Genomic DNA, 19,843 nt, shown 5'->3' with positions numbered 1-19,843 from the left:
TATAATGTCTCTGTCTGGTTTATATAGAAGTATGGATCGTTATAATGTCTCTGTCTGGTTTTATATAGAGTATGGATCATTATAATGTCTCTGTCCTGGTTTATATAGAGTATGGATCATTATAATGTCTCTGTCTGGTTTATATAGAGTATGGATCGTTATAATGTCTCTGTCCTGGTTTATATAGAGTATGGATCATTATAATGTCTCTGTCTGGTTTATATAGAGTATGGATCATTATAATGTCTCTGTCCTGGTTTATATAGAGTATGGATCGTTATAATGTCTCTGTCTGGTTTATATAGAGTATGGATCATTATAATGTCTCTGTCTGGTTTTATAGAGTATGGATCATTATAATGTCTCTGTCCTGGTTTTATATAGAGTATGGATCATTATAATGTCTCTGTCCTGGTTTATATAGAGTATGGATCATTATAATGTCTCTGTCTGGTTTATATAGAGTATGGATCATTATAATGTCTCTGTCCTGGTTTATATAGAGTATGGATCGTTATAATGTCTCTGTCCTGGTTTATATAGAGTATGGATCATTATAATGTCTCTGTCCTGGTTTATATAGAGTATGGATCATTATAATGTCTCTGTCTGGTTTATATAGAGTATGGATCATTATAATGTCTCTGTCTGGTTTTATATAGAAGTATGGATCGTTATAGTGTCTCTGTCCTGGTTTATATAGAGTATGGATCATTATAATGTCTCTGTCATAGTTTATATTGGTATGGATCATTTATAGTAATGTCTCTGTCCTGGTTTTATATAGAGTATGGATCATTATAATGTCTCTGTCCTAGTTTATAGAGTATGGATCATTATAATGTCTCTGGTTTATATAGAGTATGGATCATTTTCATTATTATAATGTCTCTGTCCTGGTTTTATATAGAGTATGGATCATTATAATGTCTCTGTCCTGTTTATATAATGTCCCTGGTTTATATAGAGTATGGATCGTTACTAATGTCTCTGTCCTGGTTTTATATAGGTATGGATCGTTATAATGTCTCTGTCCTGGTTTATAAGTATGGATCATTATAATGTCTCTGGTTTATATAGTATATATCTATAATGTCTCTGTCCTGGATCATTATAATGTCTCTGTCCTGGTTTATAGAAGTATGGATCATTATAATGTCTCTGTCCTGGTTATATAGAGTATGGATCATTAATGTATATGTCTCTGTCACTAGTTTATATAAGTATGGATCATTATAATGTCTCTGTCCTGGTTTATATAGAGAGTATGGATCATTATAATGTCTCTGTCCTGGTTTATATAGAGTATGGATCATTATAATGTCTCTGTCCCTGGTTTATATAGGTATGGATCATTATAATGTCTCTGTCTGTTTATATAAGTATGAATCGTTATAAAGTCTCTGTCCTGGTTTTGTATATGGATCATTATAATGTCTCTGTCTGGTTTATATAATAGTATATAAGGATCATTTATAATGTCTCTCTGTCCTGGTTTATATAGAAGTATGGATCGTTATAATGTCTCTGTCTCTGGTTTTATATAATATGAATCATTATAATGTCCTGGTTTATATAGAGTATGTGGATCGTTATAATGTCTCTGTCTGGTTTTTATATAGTATGGATCACTGGATCGTTATAATGTCTCTGTCCTGGTTTATATAGAGTATGGATCATTATAATGTCTCTGTCCTGTTTATATAGAGTATGGATCGTTATAATGTCTCTGTCCTGGTTTTTATATAATGTCCCTGGTTTATATAGGATCAATGGATTATAATGTCTCTGTCTGAACTATAGGTTTATATATATACGGAGTATAAGTATGGATCATTATAATGTCTCTGTCACTAATTTATATAGAGTATGGATCATTATAATGTCTCTTATAATACTGGTTTATATAGTATGGATCGTTATAATGTCTCTGTCTGGTTTTATATAGAGTATGGATCATTATAATGTCTCTGTCTGGTTATATACCAGTATGGATCGTTATAATGTCTCTGTCCTGGTTTTATAGGTATGGATCATTATAATGTCTCTGTCCCAAGTTTATATAGAGTATGGATCGTTATAATGTCTGTCCTGGTTATATATAAGTATGGATCATTATAATGTCTCTGTCCTGGTTTATATAAGTATGGATCATTATAATGTCTCTGTCCTGGTTTATATAGAAGTATGGATCATTAGAATGTCTCTGTCCTGGTTTATATAGAGTATGGATCATTATAATGTCTCTGTCTGGTTTGTATAGAGTATGGATCATTATAATGTCTCTGTCCTGGTTTATATAGAAGTATGGATCATTATAATGTCTCTGTCCTGGTTTTATATAGAGTATGGATCGTTATAATGTCTCTGTCCTGGTTTATATAATGTTTTAGAGTATGGATCGTTATAATGTCTCTGTCCTGGTTTTATATAGAGATCATTATAATGTCTCTGTCCTGGTTTATATAATGTCTCTGGTTTATATAGAGTATGGATCATTATAATGTCTCTGTCTGGTTTTATATAGAGTATGGATCATTATAATGTCTCTGTCTGGTTTATATAATGTCTCTATAATTTTATATAGAATGTATGGTTTATCATTATAATGTCTCTGTCTGGTTTTATATAAGTATGGATCGTTATAATGTCTCTGTCATTTATAATGTCTCTGTTATATAGAGTATGGATCATTATAATCTCTCTGTCTGGTTTGCTCATAGAGTATGGATCATTATAATGTCTCTGTCTGGTTTATATAGAGTATGGATCATTATAATGTCTCTGTCTCTGGTTTATATAGAGTTTGGATCATTATAATGTCTCTGTCCTGGTTTATATAGGTATTGGATCATTATAATGTCTCATACCTGGTTTATATAGTTTTATATAATGTCTCTGCTCTAGTTTATATAGAGTGGATCGTTATAATGTCTCTGTCCTGGTTTATATAGAGTATGGATCATTATAATGTCTCTGTCCTGGTTTTATAGAGTATGGATCGTTATAATGTCTCTGGTTTTATATAGAGTATGGATCATTATAATGTCTCTGGTTTATATGAGTTTGGATCATTATAATGTCTCTGTCCTTTATATAGGTATGGATCATTATAATGTCTCTGTCCTGGTTTATATAGGTATGGATCATTATAATGTCTCTCTGTCCTGGTTTATATAGAGTATGGATCATTATAATGTCTCTGTCCTGGTTTATATAGAGTATGGATCATTATAATGTCTCTGTCCTAGTTTATATAGAGTATGATCATTATAATGTCTCTAGTTTTATACCAAGTATGATCGTTTTAAGTGATTATTCTTATTAAGTATGAACAAATCTCGTCTGTTTAGGCAAGTATGATCAGCAAACAGAAGTAGCATGAGCAAGTAATACATCTAATTTTACAAGTAGCAGGCAGAAGTAGACAGAATAGCAAGTATAGACAGAAGTAACGAGACAAGTGACAGGCAAGTAGCAGTACAGGCAGAAGTAGCGGACAAAGCAGAAGTAGACAGAAATATGAGCAAGAAGTAGGCAAGACAGAGAAGTGACAGACAAGTGAGCAAAGTAGCTGCAGGCAAGTAGCCCAGGCAAGTAGCAGACAAATGTGTGAGCAGAAGTAGCAGAGCAAGTAGCAGAGCAAATTAGCAGGACAAAGTGTACATGAGGCAGTAGCAGAGTAGCAGATGCAAGTAGCGTGCAAGTAGCTGATGCAAGTAACGTGCAAGTAGCAGGCAAGTAACTAACAGATATATACAAGTAGAGCAAGTAGCCAGAAGTAGGCAGTAACAAATATGAGCAGAAAGCAGCAGACAAATGTAGGCAACAAGTAACAGAAGTAGCAGACAATGTGATTAAGTAACAGACAAGTAACAGAGCAGAAGTAGCGTAGTTAAAGACAGACAATGTAGCCAGCAAGTAAGGCAATGTGGCGCAGGCAGAAGTAGCGAAGGAGCAGAGTGACAAGAGCAAGTGACAGACAAGTAGCCAGACAAGTAACAGACAGAAGTGACAGAAATGTGAGCAGACAGAAGTAGCCCAGTAGCAAGTAGAGCAAATGTAGCAGACAGCAAGCAAAGTGACAACCAACAAATGTGAGCAAGTAGCAGACAAGTAGCAGAGCAAATGTAAGCAAGTAGCAAATGAGGCAAGTAACCAGTAAACAGAAGCAGACTAGCAGAAATGTGAGACAAATGTGGAGCAAGTAGCAGCAAGTAAAGTAGCAAGACAGTAACCACAGTGAGACAAGTGACTAGCAGAGTTAGGCAAGTGACTGGCAAGTGCAGGCAGAAGGGACGAAATGGCGAGCAAGTAACAAGACAGTGAGCAAGTGACAGAGTGACTGGGCAATGACTGGCAAGTGACGGTTAGAGTTGACGGTTAGTGGTGATGTTTGTTTCACTGTGACAGGTAGCATGACGCCAAGTGAGGCAAGTGACAGAGCGTACTGCAGGGTCTCAAGTCTGTGACAGAGTAAGCAGTTAGAAGTGACAGAAGTGTGAGGCAGAGCAAGTAAAGGACAAGTGTGAGACAAGTAATTAAGTGACAGAGCAAATGTGTGGCAGACAAGACAAGTAGGCAAGGACAAGTGGCAAAGGCAGAAGTGAAGAGGCAGAGTGACAGGGCAGAGTAACTTAGAAGTGACAAGTGACGGAGGCAGAGTGACGTGAGAGTGACCAAGTAACTAAGTAACAAGTAGCAGAACAAGTAACAAGTAGCAGAGCAAAGTAACAAGTAGGAGCAAGTAACAACAGAGACAAGTAGCAGTTAGAAAGTAACATAGGAGCAAAGTAGCCATGAGCAAGTGACAAGTGAAGAGAGCAAGTAACAGACAGAAGTAACCAGGACAAGTAGCAAATGTATTAAGAGCAGTAACCAAGTAAGCAGAGTGAAGGCAGAGTGACAGACAAGTTACAACAAAGACAGACAAGTAACAAGTAACAGAGCAAGTAGCAGACAAGTAACAAATGTGATTAAGTAACAAGTAAGCAGAGACAAGTAACCAAGAAGTGAGACAAGTAACAGAAGTGCATTAGCAAGTAACAGTAACCAAGTATGAGAGCAAGTAACAAAGTAGCAGAACAAGTAGCAGAGCAAGAACAAGTGACAAGAGACACAAGTGACAAGTAAACAGAAGTAGCAGAGCGAGGCAGTAACAAGTAGCAGAGTGACAGCAAGTGACAGAGCAAGTGCAGAACAGCAGGCTGAAGTAGCCAGGACAGAGTGAAGATTAAGTAAGACAAGTAGCGACAGGCAAGTGACAAGTGTGAGACAAGTGACAGAGTGAGCGGGGCAGCAGAGTAAGAAAAGGCAGAAGTGACAAGTGACAAGGACAAAGTGACAAGTAGCCAAGTGACAGTTAGCAAGTAGAGAGCAGAGTGACAGGTAGCGGGCAAGTGACAGAGTGAGACAAGTAACAGAAGTGACCAGAGTGACAGAGTAGCGGAGCAAGTAGCAGGGTTAGGCAGTAGCAGAGCAAGTGACAAGTAGCCAGACAAGTAACAAGTAAGTGAGCAGAGTTAGCAGTAATGTGAGCAAGTAGCAGGGCAGAAGTGACAAGTAGCAGAGCAAGTGACAAGTAGACAGGCTGAAGTGACAGACCGTTGTGGTGGTGGTGAAGTGTTTCACTGTGGGACAGAGTACAGGGGCGGCAGGGCAGAGTAGCAGGACCTGTGAGCAAGGGCAGAGGCAAGTAACCAGCAAGTGAAGGTAGCAGAAGTGAAGGTGAGACAGAAACAAGTGAAGAGCAGAAGTGAAGGCAATTCTGAAGTGACAGCAAGTAGAAGGCAGAGCAAGTCTCTCTCTCAAGTAGCAGATTCTCAGTGAGCAAGTAGAAGCTTTGACTCTCAGAGTGAAGCAGAGTGAAGGGGACAAGAAGTGTCTCTGAGCAAGTAGAAGAGCAGAAGTGAAAGAGCCTCTCTCAAGTGACGAGGCAATTCTCTCAGAAGTGACAAGTGACTTCCAGTGACAGTAGGCAAGTCAAGTGACTGTCTCAAGTGACTGGCAGAAAGTGACTCTCTCTTGACTCTGTCTCTCTCTCTCTGTGACTCTCAAGTGACTCAAGTGACAGAGTGACAGTGGCAGTAACAAGTCTCTCTCTCTGGCAGAGTGACGAGCAGAAGTAAGCTCTGAGCTCTTCAGAGTGACTGGCAGGTGACAGACCGTTGTGGTGGTGTGATGTTTGTTTCACTGTGGGGTAACATCGCCCCTGTGTCGTCAGAGAGCGTCTCAACCTCTGTCTCTCTCCCTCTTCCTCTGTCTCTCTCTCTCTCCCTCTCTCTCTTCCTCTGTCTCTCTCTCTCTCAATTCAATTCTCTCTCTGTCTCTCTCTCTCTCTCTCTCTCTCTCTGTCTCTCTCTCTCTCTTCCTCTCTCTCTCTCAATTCAATTCTCTCTCTGTCTCTCTCTGTCTTTCTCTCTCTCTCTCTCTTTGTCTCTGTCTCTCTCTCTCTGTCTCTCTCAATTCAATTCTCTCTCTGTCTCTCTCTCTCTCTCTGCTCGGACGGGCAGTGTGTGTGAGAGAGAGAGAGAAACAGGGTTTAACATCCTGACAGAGACCAGAGACCCCCCCCCCCACCACATGTCCTTACAACCTGTCACACCCTGTCAAGAAACCTCTCTGAAAGTCTCTATAATGTGTTTCAATAGATATTCAATAACCTACAAATTGATTTAAATAGATTATCCTATATCCTATTTTCCCACTCTGCATGCTGTGACCAGATTACCACTGCTCCCCCATGAAAGACCGCTTTCTGTGTGTGTGTGTGTGTGTGTGTGTGTGTGTGTGTGTGTGTGTGTGTGTGTGTGTGTGTGTGTGTGTGATGTGGCATTTCACCTCAGTTCTTCTGTGAATCAAATTATCATTCCTAGAGGCTGGGGGATTCTCTCCTCTATCCCCCTTCTCTTTCTCTCTCTACCCCCTTCCCTCTCCCTCTCTCTCTCTCCTCTCTTCCCTCTCTCTCTCTCTACCCCCTTCCCTCTCTCTCTCTCTCCTCTATCCCCCTTCTCTCTCTCTCTCTCTCCTCTATCCCCCTTCCTCTCTCTCTCTCTCCTCTATCCCCCTTCTCTCTCTCTCTCTCTCCCTCTATCCCCCTTCTCTTTCTCTCTCTCTACCCCCCTTTCCTCTCTCTCCTCCTTCTCTCTCCTCCATCCCTCTCTCTCTCTCCTTCCCTCTCCTCCATCCCTCTCTCTCTCTACCCCCTTCTCTTTCTCTCTCTCTACCCCCTTCCCTCTCTCTCTCTCTCTCTCTCTACCCCCTTCTCTCTCCTCCATCCCTCTCTCTCTCCTTCCCTCTCCTCCATCCCTCTCTCTCTCCTCCATCCATCTCTCTCCATCTCTCTCTCTCCTCTTCTCCTCTCCTCCATCCCATCCTGGGGAGAATTACACCCAGTGGTAGGGGGTCCTGGGGAGAATTACACCCAGTGGTAGGGGGTCCTGGGGAGTACACCCAGTGGTAGGGGTCCTGGGAGAATTACACCCAGTGTGTGGTAGGGGACCTGGGGAGAATTACACCCAGTGGTAGGGGTCCTGGGGAGAATTACACCCAGTGGTAGGGGTCTGGGAAGAATTACACCCAGTGGTAGGGGTCCTGGGGAGAATTACACCCAGTGGTAGGGGGTCCTGGGAGAATTACACCCAGTGTGTGGTAGGGGTCCTGGAGAATTACACCCAGTGGTAGGGGTCCTGGGGAGAATTACACCCAGTGGTAGGGGGTCCTGGGGAGAATTACACCCAGTGGTAGGGGGTCTGGGGAAAATACACCCAGTGGTAGGGGTCCTTACACCCAGTGGTAAGGGGTCCTGGGGAGAATTACACCCAGTGGTAGGGGGGTCCTGGGGAGAATTACACCCAGTGGTAGGGGGTCCTGGGGAGAATTACACCCAGTGGTAGGGGGTCCTGGGGAGAATTACACCCCAGTGGTAGGGGTCCTGGGAGAATTACACCCAGTGGTAGGGGTCTGGGAGAATTACACCCAGTGGTAGGGGGTCCTGGGAGAATTACACCCAGTGGTAGGGGTCCTGGGGAGAATTACACCCAGTGGTAGGGGGTCCTGGGGAGAATTACACCCAGTGGTAGGGGGTCCTGGGGAGAATTGCACCCAGTGGTAGGGGTTCTGGGGAGAATTACACCCAGTGTGTGGTAGGGGTCCTGGGGAGAATTACACCCAGTGGTAGGGGTCCTGGGAGAATTACACCCAGTGTGTGGTAGGGGTCTGGGGAGAATTACACCCAGTGTGTGGTAGGGGGTCTGGGGAGAATACACCCTGTGGTAGGGGGTCCTGGGGAGAATTACACCCAGTGGTAGGGGTCCTGGGGAGAATTACACCCAGTGGTAGGGGGTCCTGGGGAGAATTACACCCAGTGGTAGGGGGTCCTGGGGAGAATTACACCCAGTGGTAGGGGGTCCTGGGGAGAATTACACCCAGTGGTAGGGGGTCCTGGGGTAGAATTACACCCAGTGGTAGGGGGTCCTGGGGAGAATTACACCCAGTGGTAGGGGTCCTGGGGAGAATTACACCGTGGTAGGGGGGTCCTGGGGAGAATTACACCCAGTGGTAGGGGTCCTGGGGAGAATTACACCCAGTGGTAGGGGTCCTGGGGAGAATTACACCCAGTGGTAGGGGGTCCTGGGGAGAATTACACCCAGTGGTAGAAGGGAATCCTGGGGAGAATTACACCCAGTGGTAGGGGGTCCTGGGGAGAATTACACCCAGTGGTAGGGGGTCTGGGGAGAATTACACCCAGTGGTAGGGGTCCTGGGAGAATTACACCCAGTGGTAGGGGTCTGGGGAGAATTACACCCAGTGGTAGGGGGTCCTGGGGAGAATTACACCCAGTGGTAGGGGTCCTGGGGAGAATTACACCCAGTGGTAGGGGTCCTGGGGAATTACACCCAGTGGTAGAAGTCCTGGGAGAATTACACCCAGTGGTAGGGGGGTCTGGGGAGAATTACACCCCAGTGTGTGGCCCCATCTCAGGCCCCCCACGCCTCACAACAAACCCATCTGCGATGCTGAATCGCTACAAATTAGAGGATTAAATAACATTCAAGTTCAACTCGGTTTCATTATGTTGATTTAAAAAACGGAGGTGAGGACTCAGGTAGCAGACAGAGGAGGAGGGGAGAGGACTCAGGTAGCAGACGACGGAGGGGGGGAGAGAGACTCAGGTAGCTGACAGAGGAGGGGAGGGGAGACTCAGGTAGCTGAGACAGAGGAGGAGGGGAGAGAGGACTCAGGTAGCAGACAGAGGAGGAAGGGAGAGAGGACTCAGGTAGCTGACAGAGAGGAGGGGAGAGAGGACTCAGAAGCAGACAGACAGAGGAGGGTAGAGAGGACTCAGGTAGCAGACGGAGGAGGGGGAGTGAGGACTCAGGTAGCAGACAGAGGAGGAGGGGAGAAGGACTCAGGTAGCAGAGACGGAGGAGGGGGAGTGAGACTCAGGTAGCAGACAGAGGAGGAGGGGGAGTGAGACTCAGGTAGCTGACAGAGGAGGAGGAGAGGAGGACTCAGGTAGCTGACAGAGGAGGAGGAGAGAGGACTCAGGTAGCAGACGGAGGAGGGGGGGAGTGAGACTCAGGTAGCAGACAGAGGAGGAGGGGAGAGAGGGACTCAGGTAGCAGACAGAGGAGGAGGGTAGAGGACTCAGGTAGCAGACGGAGGAGGGGGGAGTGAGGACTCAGGTAGCAGACAGAGGAGGAGGACTCAGGTAGCAGACGGAGGAGGGGGGGAGTGAGGACTCAGGTAGCAGACAGAGGGAGGAGGGGAGTGAGGACTCAGGTAGCAGACAGAGGAGGGGGGAGTGAGGACTAGGTAGCAGGACAGAGGAGGAGGGGGGAGACTCAGGTAGCAGATACAGAGGAGGAGGGAAGAGTGAGGACTCAGGTAGCAGACAGAGGAGGGGGAAGAGGACTCAGGTAGCAGACAGAGGGAGGGGGGAGAGACTCAGGTAGCAGACAGAGGAGGGGGGAGAGGGACTCAGGTAGCAGACAGAGGGGGGACTCAGGTAGCAGACGGAGGAGGGGAGAGAGGACTCAGGTAGCATACGGAGGAGGGGAGAAGAGGACTCAGGTAGCAGACAGAAGAGGGGGGGAAGGACTCAGGTAGCAGACAGAGGAGGGGGGGAGAGGAGGACTCAGGTAGCAGACAGAGGAGGGGGACTCAGGTAGCAGACGGAGGAGGAGGGGGAGAGAGGACTCAGGTAGCAGACAGAGGGAGGGGGACTCAGGTAGCAGACAGAGGAGGGGGGGACTCAGGTAGCAGACAGAAGGAGGGGGACTCGGGTAGCAGACGGAAGGGAAGGGGGAGAGAGGACTCAGGTAGCAGACAGAGGAGGGGGGACTCAGAAGTAGCAGACAGAGGGGGGAGAGGACCCAGGTAGCTGACAGAGGGGGGGACCAGGTAGCAGACAGAGGAGGGAGAGTGAGGGCTCAGGTAGCAGAGGATGAGGAAGAGTGAGGACTCAGGTAGCAGAGGATGAGGAAGAGTGAGGACTCAGGTAGCAGAGGGATGAGGTGAGTGAGGACTCAGGTAGCAGAGGATGAGGAAGAGTGAGGACTCAGGTAGCAGAGGGATGAGGAAGAGTGAGGACTCAGGTAGCAGAGGGATGAGGAAGATGAGGACTCAGGTGCAGCAGGTGGAGGAGGGAGAGTGAGGGTTCGCAGCAGAGGGATGAGGAAGAGTGAGGACTCAGGTAGCAGAGGGATGAGGAAGAGTGAGGACTCAGGTAGCAGAGGGATGAGGAAGAGTGAGGACTCAGGTAGCAGGCGGAGGAGGGAGAGTGAGGGCTCAGGTAGCAGAGGGATGAGGAAGAGTGAGGACTCAGGTAGCAGAGGGATGAGGAAGAGTGAGGACTCAGGTAGCAGAGGGATGAGGAAGAGTGAGGACTCAGGTAGCAGAGGGATGAGGAAGAGTGAGGACTCAGGTAGCAGAGGGATGAGGAGGGGAAGAGTGAGGACTCAGGTAGCAGACAGAGGGGGAGAGTAAGGGCTCAGGTAGCAGACAGAGGAGGGAGAGTGAGGGCTCAGGTAGCAGAGGGATGAGGAAGAGTGAGGACTCAGGTAGCAGAGGGATGAGGAAGAGTGAGGACTCAGGTAGCAGAGGGATGAGGAAGAGTGAGGACTCAGGTAGCAGGCGGAGGAGGGAGAGTGAGGGCTCAGGTAGCAGAGGGATGAGGAAGAGTGAGGACTCAGGTAGCAGACAGAGGAGGGAGAGTGAGGGCTCAGGTAGCAGAGGGATGAGGAAGAGTGAGGACTCAGGTAGCAGAGGGATGAGGAAGAGTGAGGACTCAGGTAGCAGGCGGAGGAGGGAGAGTGAGGCTCGGGTAGCAGAAAGGGATGAAGGAAGAGTGAGGACTCAGGTAGCAGAGGGATGAGGAAGAGTGAGACTCAGGTAGAAGAGGGATGAGGAAGAGTGAGGACTCAGGTAGCAGGCGGAGGAAGGAAGAGAAGTGAGGGCTCAGGTAGCAGAGGGATGAGGAAGAGTGAGGACTCAGGTAGCAGAGGGATGAGGAAGAGTGAGGACTCAGGTAGCAGAGGGATGAGGAAGAGTGAGGACTCGGGTAGCAGAGGGATGAAGAAGAGTGAGGACTCAGGTAGCAGAGGGATGAGGAAGAGTGAGGACTCAGGTAGCAGGCGGAGGGAGGGAGAGTGAGGGCTCAGGTAGCAGAGGGATGAGGAAGGAGTGAGGACTCAGGTAGCAGAGGGATGAGGAAGAGTGAGGACTCAGGTAGCAGAGGGATGAGGAAGAGTGAGGACTCGGGTAGCAGAGGGAGGAGGAAGAGTGAGGGACTCAGGTAGCAGAGGGGATGAGGAAGAGTGAGGACTCAGGTAGCAGGCGGAGGAGGGAGAGTGAGGGCTCGGGTAGCAGAGGGATGAGGAAGAGTGAGGACTCAGGCAGCAGAGGGATGAGGAAGAGTGAGGACTCAGGTAGCAGAGGGATGAGGAAGAGGAGGACTCAGGTAGCAGGCGGAGGAGGGAGAGTGAGGGCTCAGGTAGCAGACAGAGGAGGAGGGAGAGAGGACTGCAGTGACAGAGGAGGGGAGTGAGGACTCAGGTAGCAGACAGAGGAGGAGGGGAGAGAGGACTCAGGTAGCAGACAGAGGGAGGAGGGTAGAGAGGACTCAGGTAGCAGACGGAGGAGGGGGAGTGAGGACTCAGGTAGCAGACAGAGGAGGAGGGGAGTGAGGACCTGGTAGCTGACAGAGGAGGAGGGGAGAGTGAGGACTCAGGTAGCTGACAGAGGAGGAGGGGAGAGAGGACTCAGGTAGCAGACGGAGGAGGGGGGAGTGAGGACTCGGGTAGCAGAGGGATGAGGAAGAGTGAGGACTCAGGCAGCAGGCGGAGGAGGGAGAGTGAGGGCTCAGGTAGCTGACAGAGGAGGAGGGAGAGAGGACTCAGGTAGCAGACGGAGGAGGGGGAGTGAGGACTCAGGTAGCAGACAGAGGAGGAGGGGGAGAGGACTCAGGTAGCAGACAGAGGAGGAGGGTAGAGAGGACTCAGGTAGCAGACGGAGGAGGGGGGGAGTGGGGGAGGACTCAGGTAGCAGACAGAGGAGGAGGAGAGAGGACTCAGGTAGCAGACGGAGGAGGGGGAGTGAGGACTCAGGTAGCAGACAGAGGAGGAGGGGGGAGTGAGGACTCAGGTAGCTGACAGAGGAGGAGGGGAGAGTGAGGACTCAGGTAGCTGACAGAGGAGGAGGAGAGAGGACTCAGGTAGCAGACGGAGGAGGGGGAGGAGGACCCAGGTAGCAGACAGAGGAGGAGGGGAGAGAGGACTCAGGTAGCAGACAGAGGAGGAGGGTAGAGAGGACTCAGGTAGCAGACGGAGGAGGGGGGAGTGAGGACTCAGGTAGCAGACAGAGGAGGAGGGGAGAGAGGACCCAGGCAGCAGACGGAGGAGGGGGGGGAGTGAGGACTCAGGTAGCAGACAGAGGAGGAGGGGGGAGTGAGGACTCAGGTAGCAGACAGAGGAGGGGGAGTGAGGACTCAGGTAGCAGACAGAGGAGGAGGGGGAGAGGACTCAGGCAGCAGACAGAGGAGGAGGGAAGAGGAGGACTCAGGTAGCAGACAGAGGGAGGGGGAAGAGGGACTCAGGTAGCAGACAGAGGAGGGGGGGGAGAGGACTCAGGTAGCAGACAGAGGAGGGGGAGAGAGGACTCAGGTAGCAGACAGAGGAGGGGGACCCAGGTAGCAGACGGAGGAGGAGGGGGAGGAGGACTCAGGTAGCATACGGAGGGAGGGGGAAGAGGACTCAGGTAGCAGACAGAGGAGGGGGGAGGACTCAGGTAGCAGACAGAGGAGGGGGAGAGAGAGGACTCAGGTAGCAGACAGAGGAGGGGGGACTCAGGTAGCAGACGGAGGAGGAGGGGGGAGAGAGGACCCAGGTAGCAGACAGAGGAGGGGGACCCAGGTAGCAGACAGAGGAGGGGGGGACTCAGGTAGCAGACAGAGGAGGGGGGGACCTGGGTAGCAGACGGAGGAGGAGGGGGAGAGAGGACTCAGGTAGCAGACAGAGGAGGGGGGACTCAGGTAGCAGACAGAGGAGGGAGAGTGAGGGCTCAGGTAGCAGAGGGATGAGGAAGAGTGAGGACTCAGGTAGCAGAGGGATGAGGAAGAGTGAGGACTCAGGTAGCAGAGGGATGAGGAAGAGTGAGGACTCAGGGTAGCAGAGGGATGAGGAAGAGTGAGGACTCAGGTAGCAGGCGGAGGAGGGAGAGTGAGGGCTCGGGTAGCAGAGGGATGAGGAAGAGTGAGGACTCAGGTAGCAGAGGGATGAGGAAGAGTGAGGACTCAGGTAGCAGAGGGATGAGGAAGAGTGAGGACTCAGGTAGCAGGCGGAGGAGGGAGAGTGAGGGCTCAGGTAGCAGAGGGATGAGGAAGAGTGAGGACTCAGGTAGCAGAGGGATGAGGAAGAGGAGGACTCAGGTAGCAGAGGGATGAGGAAGAGTGAGGACTCAGGTAGCAGAGGGATGAGGAAGAGGAGGACTCAGGTAGCAGAGGGATGAGGAAGAGTGAGGACTCAGGTAGCAGAGGGATGAGGAGGGGGAAGAGGAGGACTCAGGTAGCAGACAGAGGGGGAGAGTAAGGGCTCAGGTAGCAGACAGAGGAGGGAGAGTGAGGGCTCAGGTAGCAGAGGGATGAGGAAGAGTGAGGACTCAGGTAGCAGAGGGATGAGGAAGAGGGATGACTCAGGTAGCAGAGGGATGAGGAAGAGTGAGGACTCAGGTGGCAGAGGGATGAGGAAGAGTGAGGACTCAGGTAGCAGAGGGATGAGGAGGGGAAGAGGAGGGACTCAGGTAGCAGACAGAGGGGGTGGGACTCAGGTAGCAGAGGGATGAGGAGGGGGAAGAGTGAGGACTCAGGTAGCAGACAGAGGGGGGACTCAGGTATTAGAGGGATGAGGAGGGGAAGAGTGAGGACTCAGGTAGCAGACAGAGTGGGGGGACCCAGGTAGCAGAGGGATGAGTGAGGACTCAGGTAGCAGAGGGATGAGGAGGGGAAAGAGTGAGGACTCAGGTAGCATACAGAGGGGGGCTCAGGTAGCAGAGGGATGAGGAAGAGTGAGGACTCAGGTAGCAGAGGGATGAGGAGGGGGGAAGAGTGAGGACTCAGGTAGCAGACAGAGGGGGGGACTCAGGTAGCAGAGGGATGAGGAGGGGGAAGAGTGAGGACTCAGGTAGCAGAGGGATGAGGAGGGGGAAGATGAGGACTCAGGTAGCAGACAGAGGGGGGACTCAGGTAGCAGAGGGATGAGGAGGGGGAAGAGTGAGGACTCAGGTAGCAGACAGAGGGGGGGGACTCAGGTAGCAGACAGAGGGGGGACCCAGGTAGCAGACAGAGGGGGGGGCTCAGGTAGCTGACAGAGGGGGGACTCAGGTAGCAGACAGAGGGGGGACTCAGGTAGACGACAGAGGAGGAAACTGAAGACTTAAATGCCATTTATAGAAGGTCAAGTTGAAACCCAATCCGGTCCATTCATCAAATACCGGCATATAGTCAAATACGCTATACCACCCAGCCCCCGTGTGTGTGTGTGTGTGTGTGTGTGTGTGTGTGTGTGTGTGTGTGTGTGTGTGTGTGTGTGTGTGTGTGTGTGTGTGTGTGTGTGTGTGTGTGTGTGTGTGTGTGTGTCGGGTATAACAGTGTGGGCTTTGTGTGGGCTTTAGGATTAACAGGGCTTTGCCTCCAGCCAAACCAAGAAGCCGAAGAGAGTACAGCTTAGTATGTGGTGTGTGTCGCCACGGATGGCTGGTTGTGTCCACACCGACTGAACATTCCGTGGACTCCTTTATTGGGTCTGGCCCGCCCATGGGGATCCAACATGGCCGCCGTGGTGTTTCTGTCTGAAATCTGACATGGCCGACCTCCTCCTTCGCCCAATGGAACGCTGAACTACAGAAATGAACCTCACATCCTGAATACAAAGAGTTATGTTTGGGGCAAATCTAACACAAACGCATGACTGAGTCCCACTCTTCGTATGTTCACGCACGGTGGTGGCTGCATCATGTTATGGGGGTATGCTTGTCATCGGCAAAGACAAGTGTAGAATAAATCAAGGGGTGTGAATACCTTCTGAAAGCGCTGTACCTGCTTTTCATACTTGTTCGTACTGGTCCTCCCGTTGGGAATCGAACCCACGAACCTGCTGTTGCAAGTATCATGCTCTACCAACTGAACCCACGGGACCTTTCACCGTTGGGGAATCATACCCCTTTATACTGCTGTCCCAAAAGTCTCAATCAGTCTCTGGTTTGTTACAAGAAGAACATGAAAACCTCAGACTGTATCTTGAGTACTGAGATGGGGATCTAGGATGAATTATATGGACAGGGGGGGGGCCTGAGATGGGGATCTAGGATGAATTATATGGACAGGGGGTGGGCCTGAGATGGGGATATAGGATGAATTATATGGACGGGGGGGGCTGAGATGGGGATCTAGGATTAATTATATGGACGGGGGCCAGATGGAGATCTAGGATGAATTATATGGACAGGGGGGCTGAGATGGGGATCTAGGATTAATTATATGGACGGGGGGCCTGAGATGGAGATCTAGGATGAATTATATGGACAGGGGGCCTGAGATGGGGATCTAGGATGAATTATATGGACGGGGGGGCCTGAGATGGGGATCTAGGATGAATTATATGGACGGGGGGCCTGAGATGAGGATCTAGGATGAATTATATGGACGGGGGGCTGAGATGGGGATCTAGGATGAATTATATGGACAGGGGGGCTGAGATGGGGATCTAGGATGAAATTATATGGACAGGGGGGCCTGAGATGGGGATCTAGGATGAATTATATGGACAGGGGGGCTGAGATGGGGATCTAGGATGAATTATATGGACAGGGGGCTGAGATGGGGATCTAGGATGAATTATATGGACGGGGGGGCTGAGATGGGGATCTAGGATGAATTATATGGATGGGGGGCTGAGATGGGGATCTAGGATGAATTATATGGACGGGGGGGGCCTGAGATGGGGATCTAGGATGAATTATATGGACAGGGGGCCTGAGATGGGGATCTAGGATGAATTATATGGACAGGGGGCTGAGATGGAGATCTAGGATGAATTATATGGATGGGGGGCTGAGATGGGGATCTAGGATGAATTATATGGACGGGGGGGCTGAGATGGAGATCTAGGATGAATTATACGGACAGGGGGCCTGAGATGGGGATCTAGGATGAATTATATGGACAGGGGGGCTGAGATGGGGATCTAGGATGAATTATATGGACAGGGGCTGAGATGGAGATCTAGGATGAATTATATGGATGGGGGGCTGAGATGGGGGATCTAGGATGAATTATATGGACAGGGGGGCCTGAGATGGGGATCTAGGATGAATTATATGGACAGGGGGCTGAGATGGAGATCTAGGATGAATTATATGGATGGGGCTGAGATGGGGCCTGAATTATATGGACGGGGGGGCTGAGATGGAGATCTAGGATGAATTATACGGACAGGGGGCCTGAGATGGGGATCTAGGATGAATTATATGGACAGGGGGGCCTGAGATGGGGATCTAGGATGAATTATATGGACAGGGGGGCCTGAGATGGGGGATCTAGGATGAATTATATGGACAGGGGGCTGAGATGGGGATCTAGGATGAATTATATGGACAGGGGGCTGAGATGGAGATCTAGGATGAATTATACGGACAGGGGGCTGAGATGGGGATCTAGGATGAATTATATGGACAGGGGGCCTGAGATGGGGATCTAGGATGAATTATATGGACAGGGGGCCTGAGATGGGGATCTAGGATTAATTATATGGACAGGGGGCCTGAGATGGGGATCTAGGATGAATTATATGGACAGGGGAGATGGGGATCTAGGATGAATTATATGGACAGGGGGCTGAGATGGGGATCTAGAGAATTATATGGACAGGGGGGCTGAGATGGGGATCTAGGATGAATTATATGGACAGGGGGGCCTGAGATGGGGATTTAGGATGAATTATATGGACAGGGGGGCCTGAGATGGGGATCTAGGATGAATTATATGGACAGGGGGGCCTGAGATGGGATCTAGGATGAATTATATGGACAGGGGGCTGAGATGGAGATCTAGGATGAATTATATGGACAGGGGGGCCTGAGATGGGGATCTAGGATGAATTATATGGACAGGGGGGCTGAGATGGGGATCTAGGATTAATTATATGGACAGGGGGGCTGAGATGGGGATCTAGGATGAATTATATGGACAGGGGGGCTGAGATGGGGATCTAGGATGAATTATATGGACAGGGGGGCTGAGATGGAGATCTAGGATGAATTATACGGACAGGGGGCTGAGATGGGGATCTAGGATGAATTATATGGACAGGGGGCCTGAGATGGGGATCTAGGATGAATTATATGGACAGGGGGGCTGAGATGGGGATCTAGGATTAATTATATGGACAGGGGGAGCTGAGATGGGGATCTAGGATGAATTATATGGACAGGGGGCTGAGATGGGGATCTAGGATGAATTATATGGACAGGGGGCTGAGATGGGGGATGAATTATATGGACAGGGGGGCTGAGATGGGGATCTAGGATGAATTATATGGACAGGGGGCTGAGATGGGTATCTAGGATGAATTATATGGACAGGGGGCCTGAGATGGGGATCTAGGATGAATTATATGGACAGGGGGCCTGAGATGGGGATCTAGGATGAATTATATGGACAGGGGGCTGAGATGGAGATCTAGGATGAATTATATGGACAGGGGGGCCTGAGATGGGGATCTAGGATGAATTATATGGACAGGGGGCTGAGATGGGATCTAGGATGAATTATATGGAGATGGGGAGATCTAGGATGAATTATATGGACAGGGGGGCCTGAGATGGGGATCTAGGATGAATTATATGGACAGGGGGCCTGAGATGGGGATCTAGGATGAATTATATGAACAGGGGGGCCTGAGATGGGATCTAGGATGAATTATATGGACAGGGGGGCTGAGATGGGGATCTAGGATGAATTATATGGACAGGGGGCTGAGATGGGGATCTAGGATGAATTATATGGACAGGGGGCTGAGATGGGGCCTAGGATGAATTATATGGACAGGGGGGGCTGATGAGGATCTAGGATGAATTATATGGACAGGGGGGGGCCTGAGATGGGGATCTAGGATGAATTATATGGACAGGGGGGCTGAGATGGGGATCTAGGATGAATTATATGGACAGGGGGGCTGAGATGGGGATCTAGGATGAATTATATGGACAGGGGGAGCTGAGATGGGGATCTAGGATGAATTACATGGACAGGGGGCCTGAGATGAGGATCTAGGATGAATTATATGGACAGGGGGCTGAGATGGGGATCTAGGATGAATTATATGGACAGGGGGGCTGAGATGGGGATCTAGGATGAATTATATGGACAGGGGGGCTGAGATGGGGATCTAGGATGAATTATATGGACAGGGGGGCTGAGATGGGGATCTAGGATGAATTATATGGACAGGGGGGCTGAGATGGGGATCTAGGATGAATTATATGGGACAGGGGGCTGAGATGGGATCTAGGATGAATTATATGGACAGGGGGCCTGAGATGGGGATCTAGGATGAATATGGACAGGGGGCTGAGATGGGGATCTAGGATGAATTATATGGACAGGGGGCCTGAGATGGGGATCTAGGATGAATTATATGGACAGGGGGGCCTGGAGATGGAGATCTAGGATGAATTATATGGACAGGGGGCCTGAGATCAGCCCTCACCCATATCTCCTCTCAGCCCTCACCCATATCTCTCCCCTCAGCCCTCACCCATCTCTCTCCCCTCAGCCCTCACCCATATCTCTCCCCTCAGCCCTCACCCATCTCTCCCAGCCCTCACCCTCTCTCCCTCAGCCCTCACCCATATCTCCCCTCAGCCCTCACCCATACTCTCCTCAGCCCTCACCCATATCTCTCCCTCAGCCCTCACCCATATCTCCTCTCAGCCCTCACCCATATCTCCCCCTCAGCCCTCATCCATATCTCTCCCCTCAGCCCTCACCCATATCTCTCCCCTCAGCCCTCACCCATATCTCTCCCCTCAGCCCTCATCCATATCTCTCCCTCAGCCCTCACCCATATCTCCCCCAGCCCTCATCCATATCTCTCCCTCAGCCCTCACCATATCTCTCCCTCAGCCCTCACCCATATCTCCCCTCAGCCCTCACCCATATCTCTCCTCAGCCCTCACCCATATCTCCCCTCAGCCCTCACCCATATCTCCCCTCAGCCCTCACCATATCTCTCCCCTCAGCCCTCATCCATATCTCCCTCAGCCCTCACCCATATCTCTCCTCAGCCCT

The 19,843-nt window shown here is 49.9% G+C and overlaps 1 long non-coding RNA gene across 16 annotated transcripts; it reads left to right on the top strand.

Annotated features, from left to right (window-relative positions):
* Nucleotides 1-10,542: 10,542 nt before the first annotated feature.
* LOC127922148 (uncharacterized) lies at nucleotides 10,543-14,795 on the top strand. 16 transcript variants are annotated; one of them, XR_008110471.1, is made up of 7 exons: nucleotides 10,543-10,598; nucleotides 10,796-10,927; nucleotides 11,031-11,195; nucleotides 11,229-11,294; nucleotides 13,698-13,829; nucleotides 13,993-14,025; nucleotides 14,326-14,380. It is a non-coding gene; the product is annotated as an uncharacterized LOC127922148 (long non-coding RNA). The 16 variants fall into 16 exon arrangements; XR_008110472.1 differs by lacking the exon at nucleotides 10,543-10,598 and adding an exon at nucleotides 10,674-10,762; XR_008110474.1 differs by lacking the exons at nucleotides 10,543-10,598; nucleotides 14,326-14,380 and adding an exon at nucleotides 14,741-14,795 and having other exon boundaries at nucleotides 10,771-10,927.
* Nucleotides 14,796-19,843: the final 5,048 nt, after the last annotated feature.

This window comes from Oncorhynchus keta, unplaced genomic scaffold (genome assembly GCF_023373465.1).
Source record: "Oncorhynchus keta strain PuntledgeMale-10-30-2019 unplaced genomic scaffold, Oket_V2 Un_contig_2471_pilon_pilon, whole genome shotgun sequence".
NCBI lineage: Eukaryota > Metazoa > Chordata > Actinopteri > Salmoniformes > Salmonidae > Oncorhynchus > Oncorhynchus keta.
The sequence above is the reverse complement of the archived record's forward strand: the minus strand, read 5'-3'. Positions and strand labels throughout refer to the sequence as shown.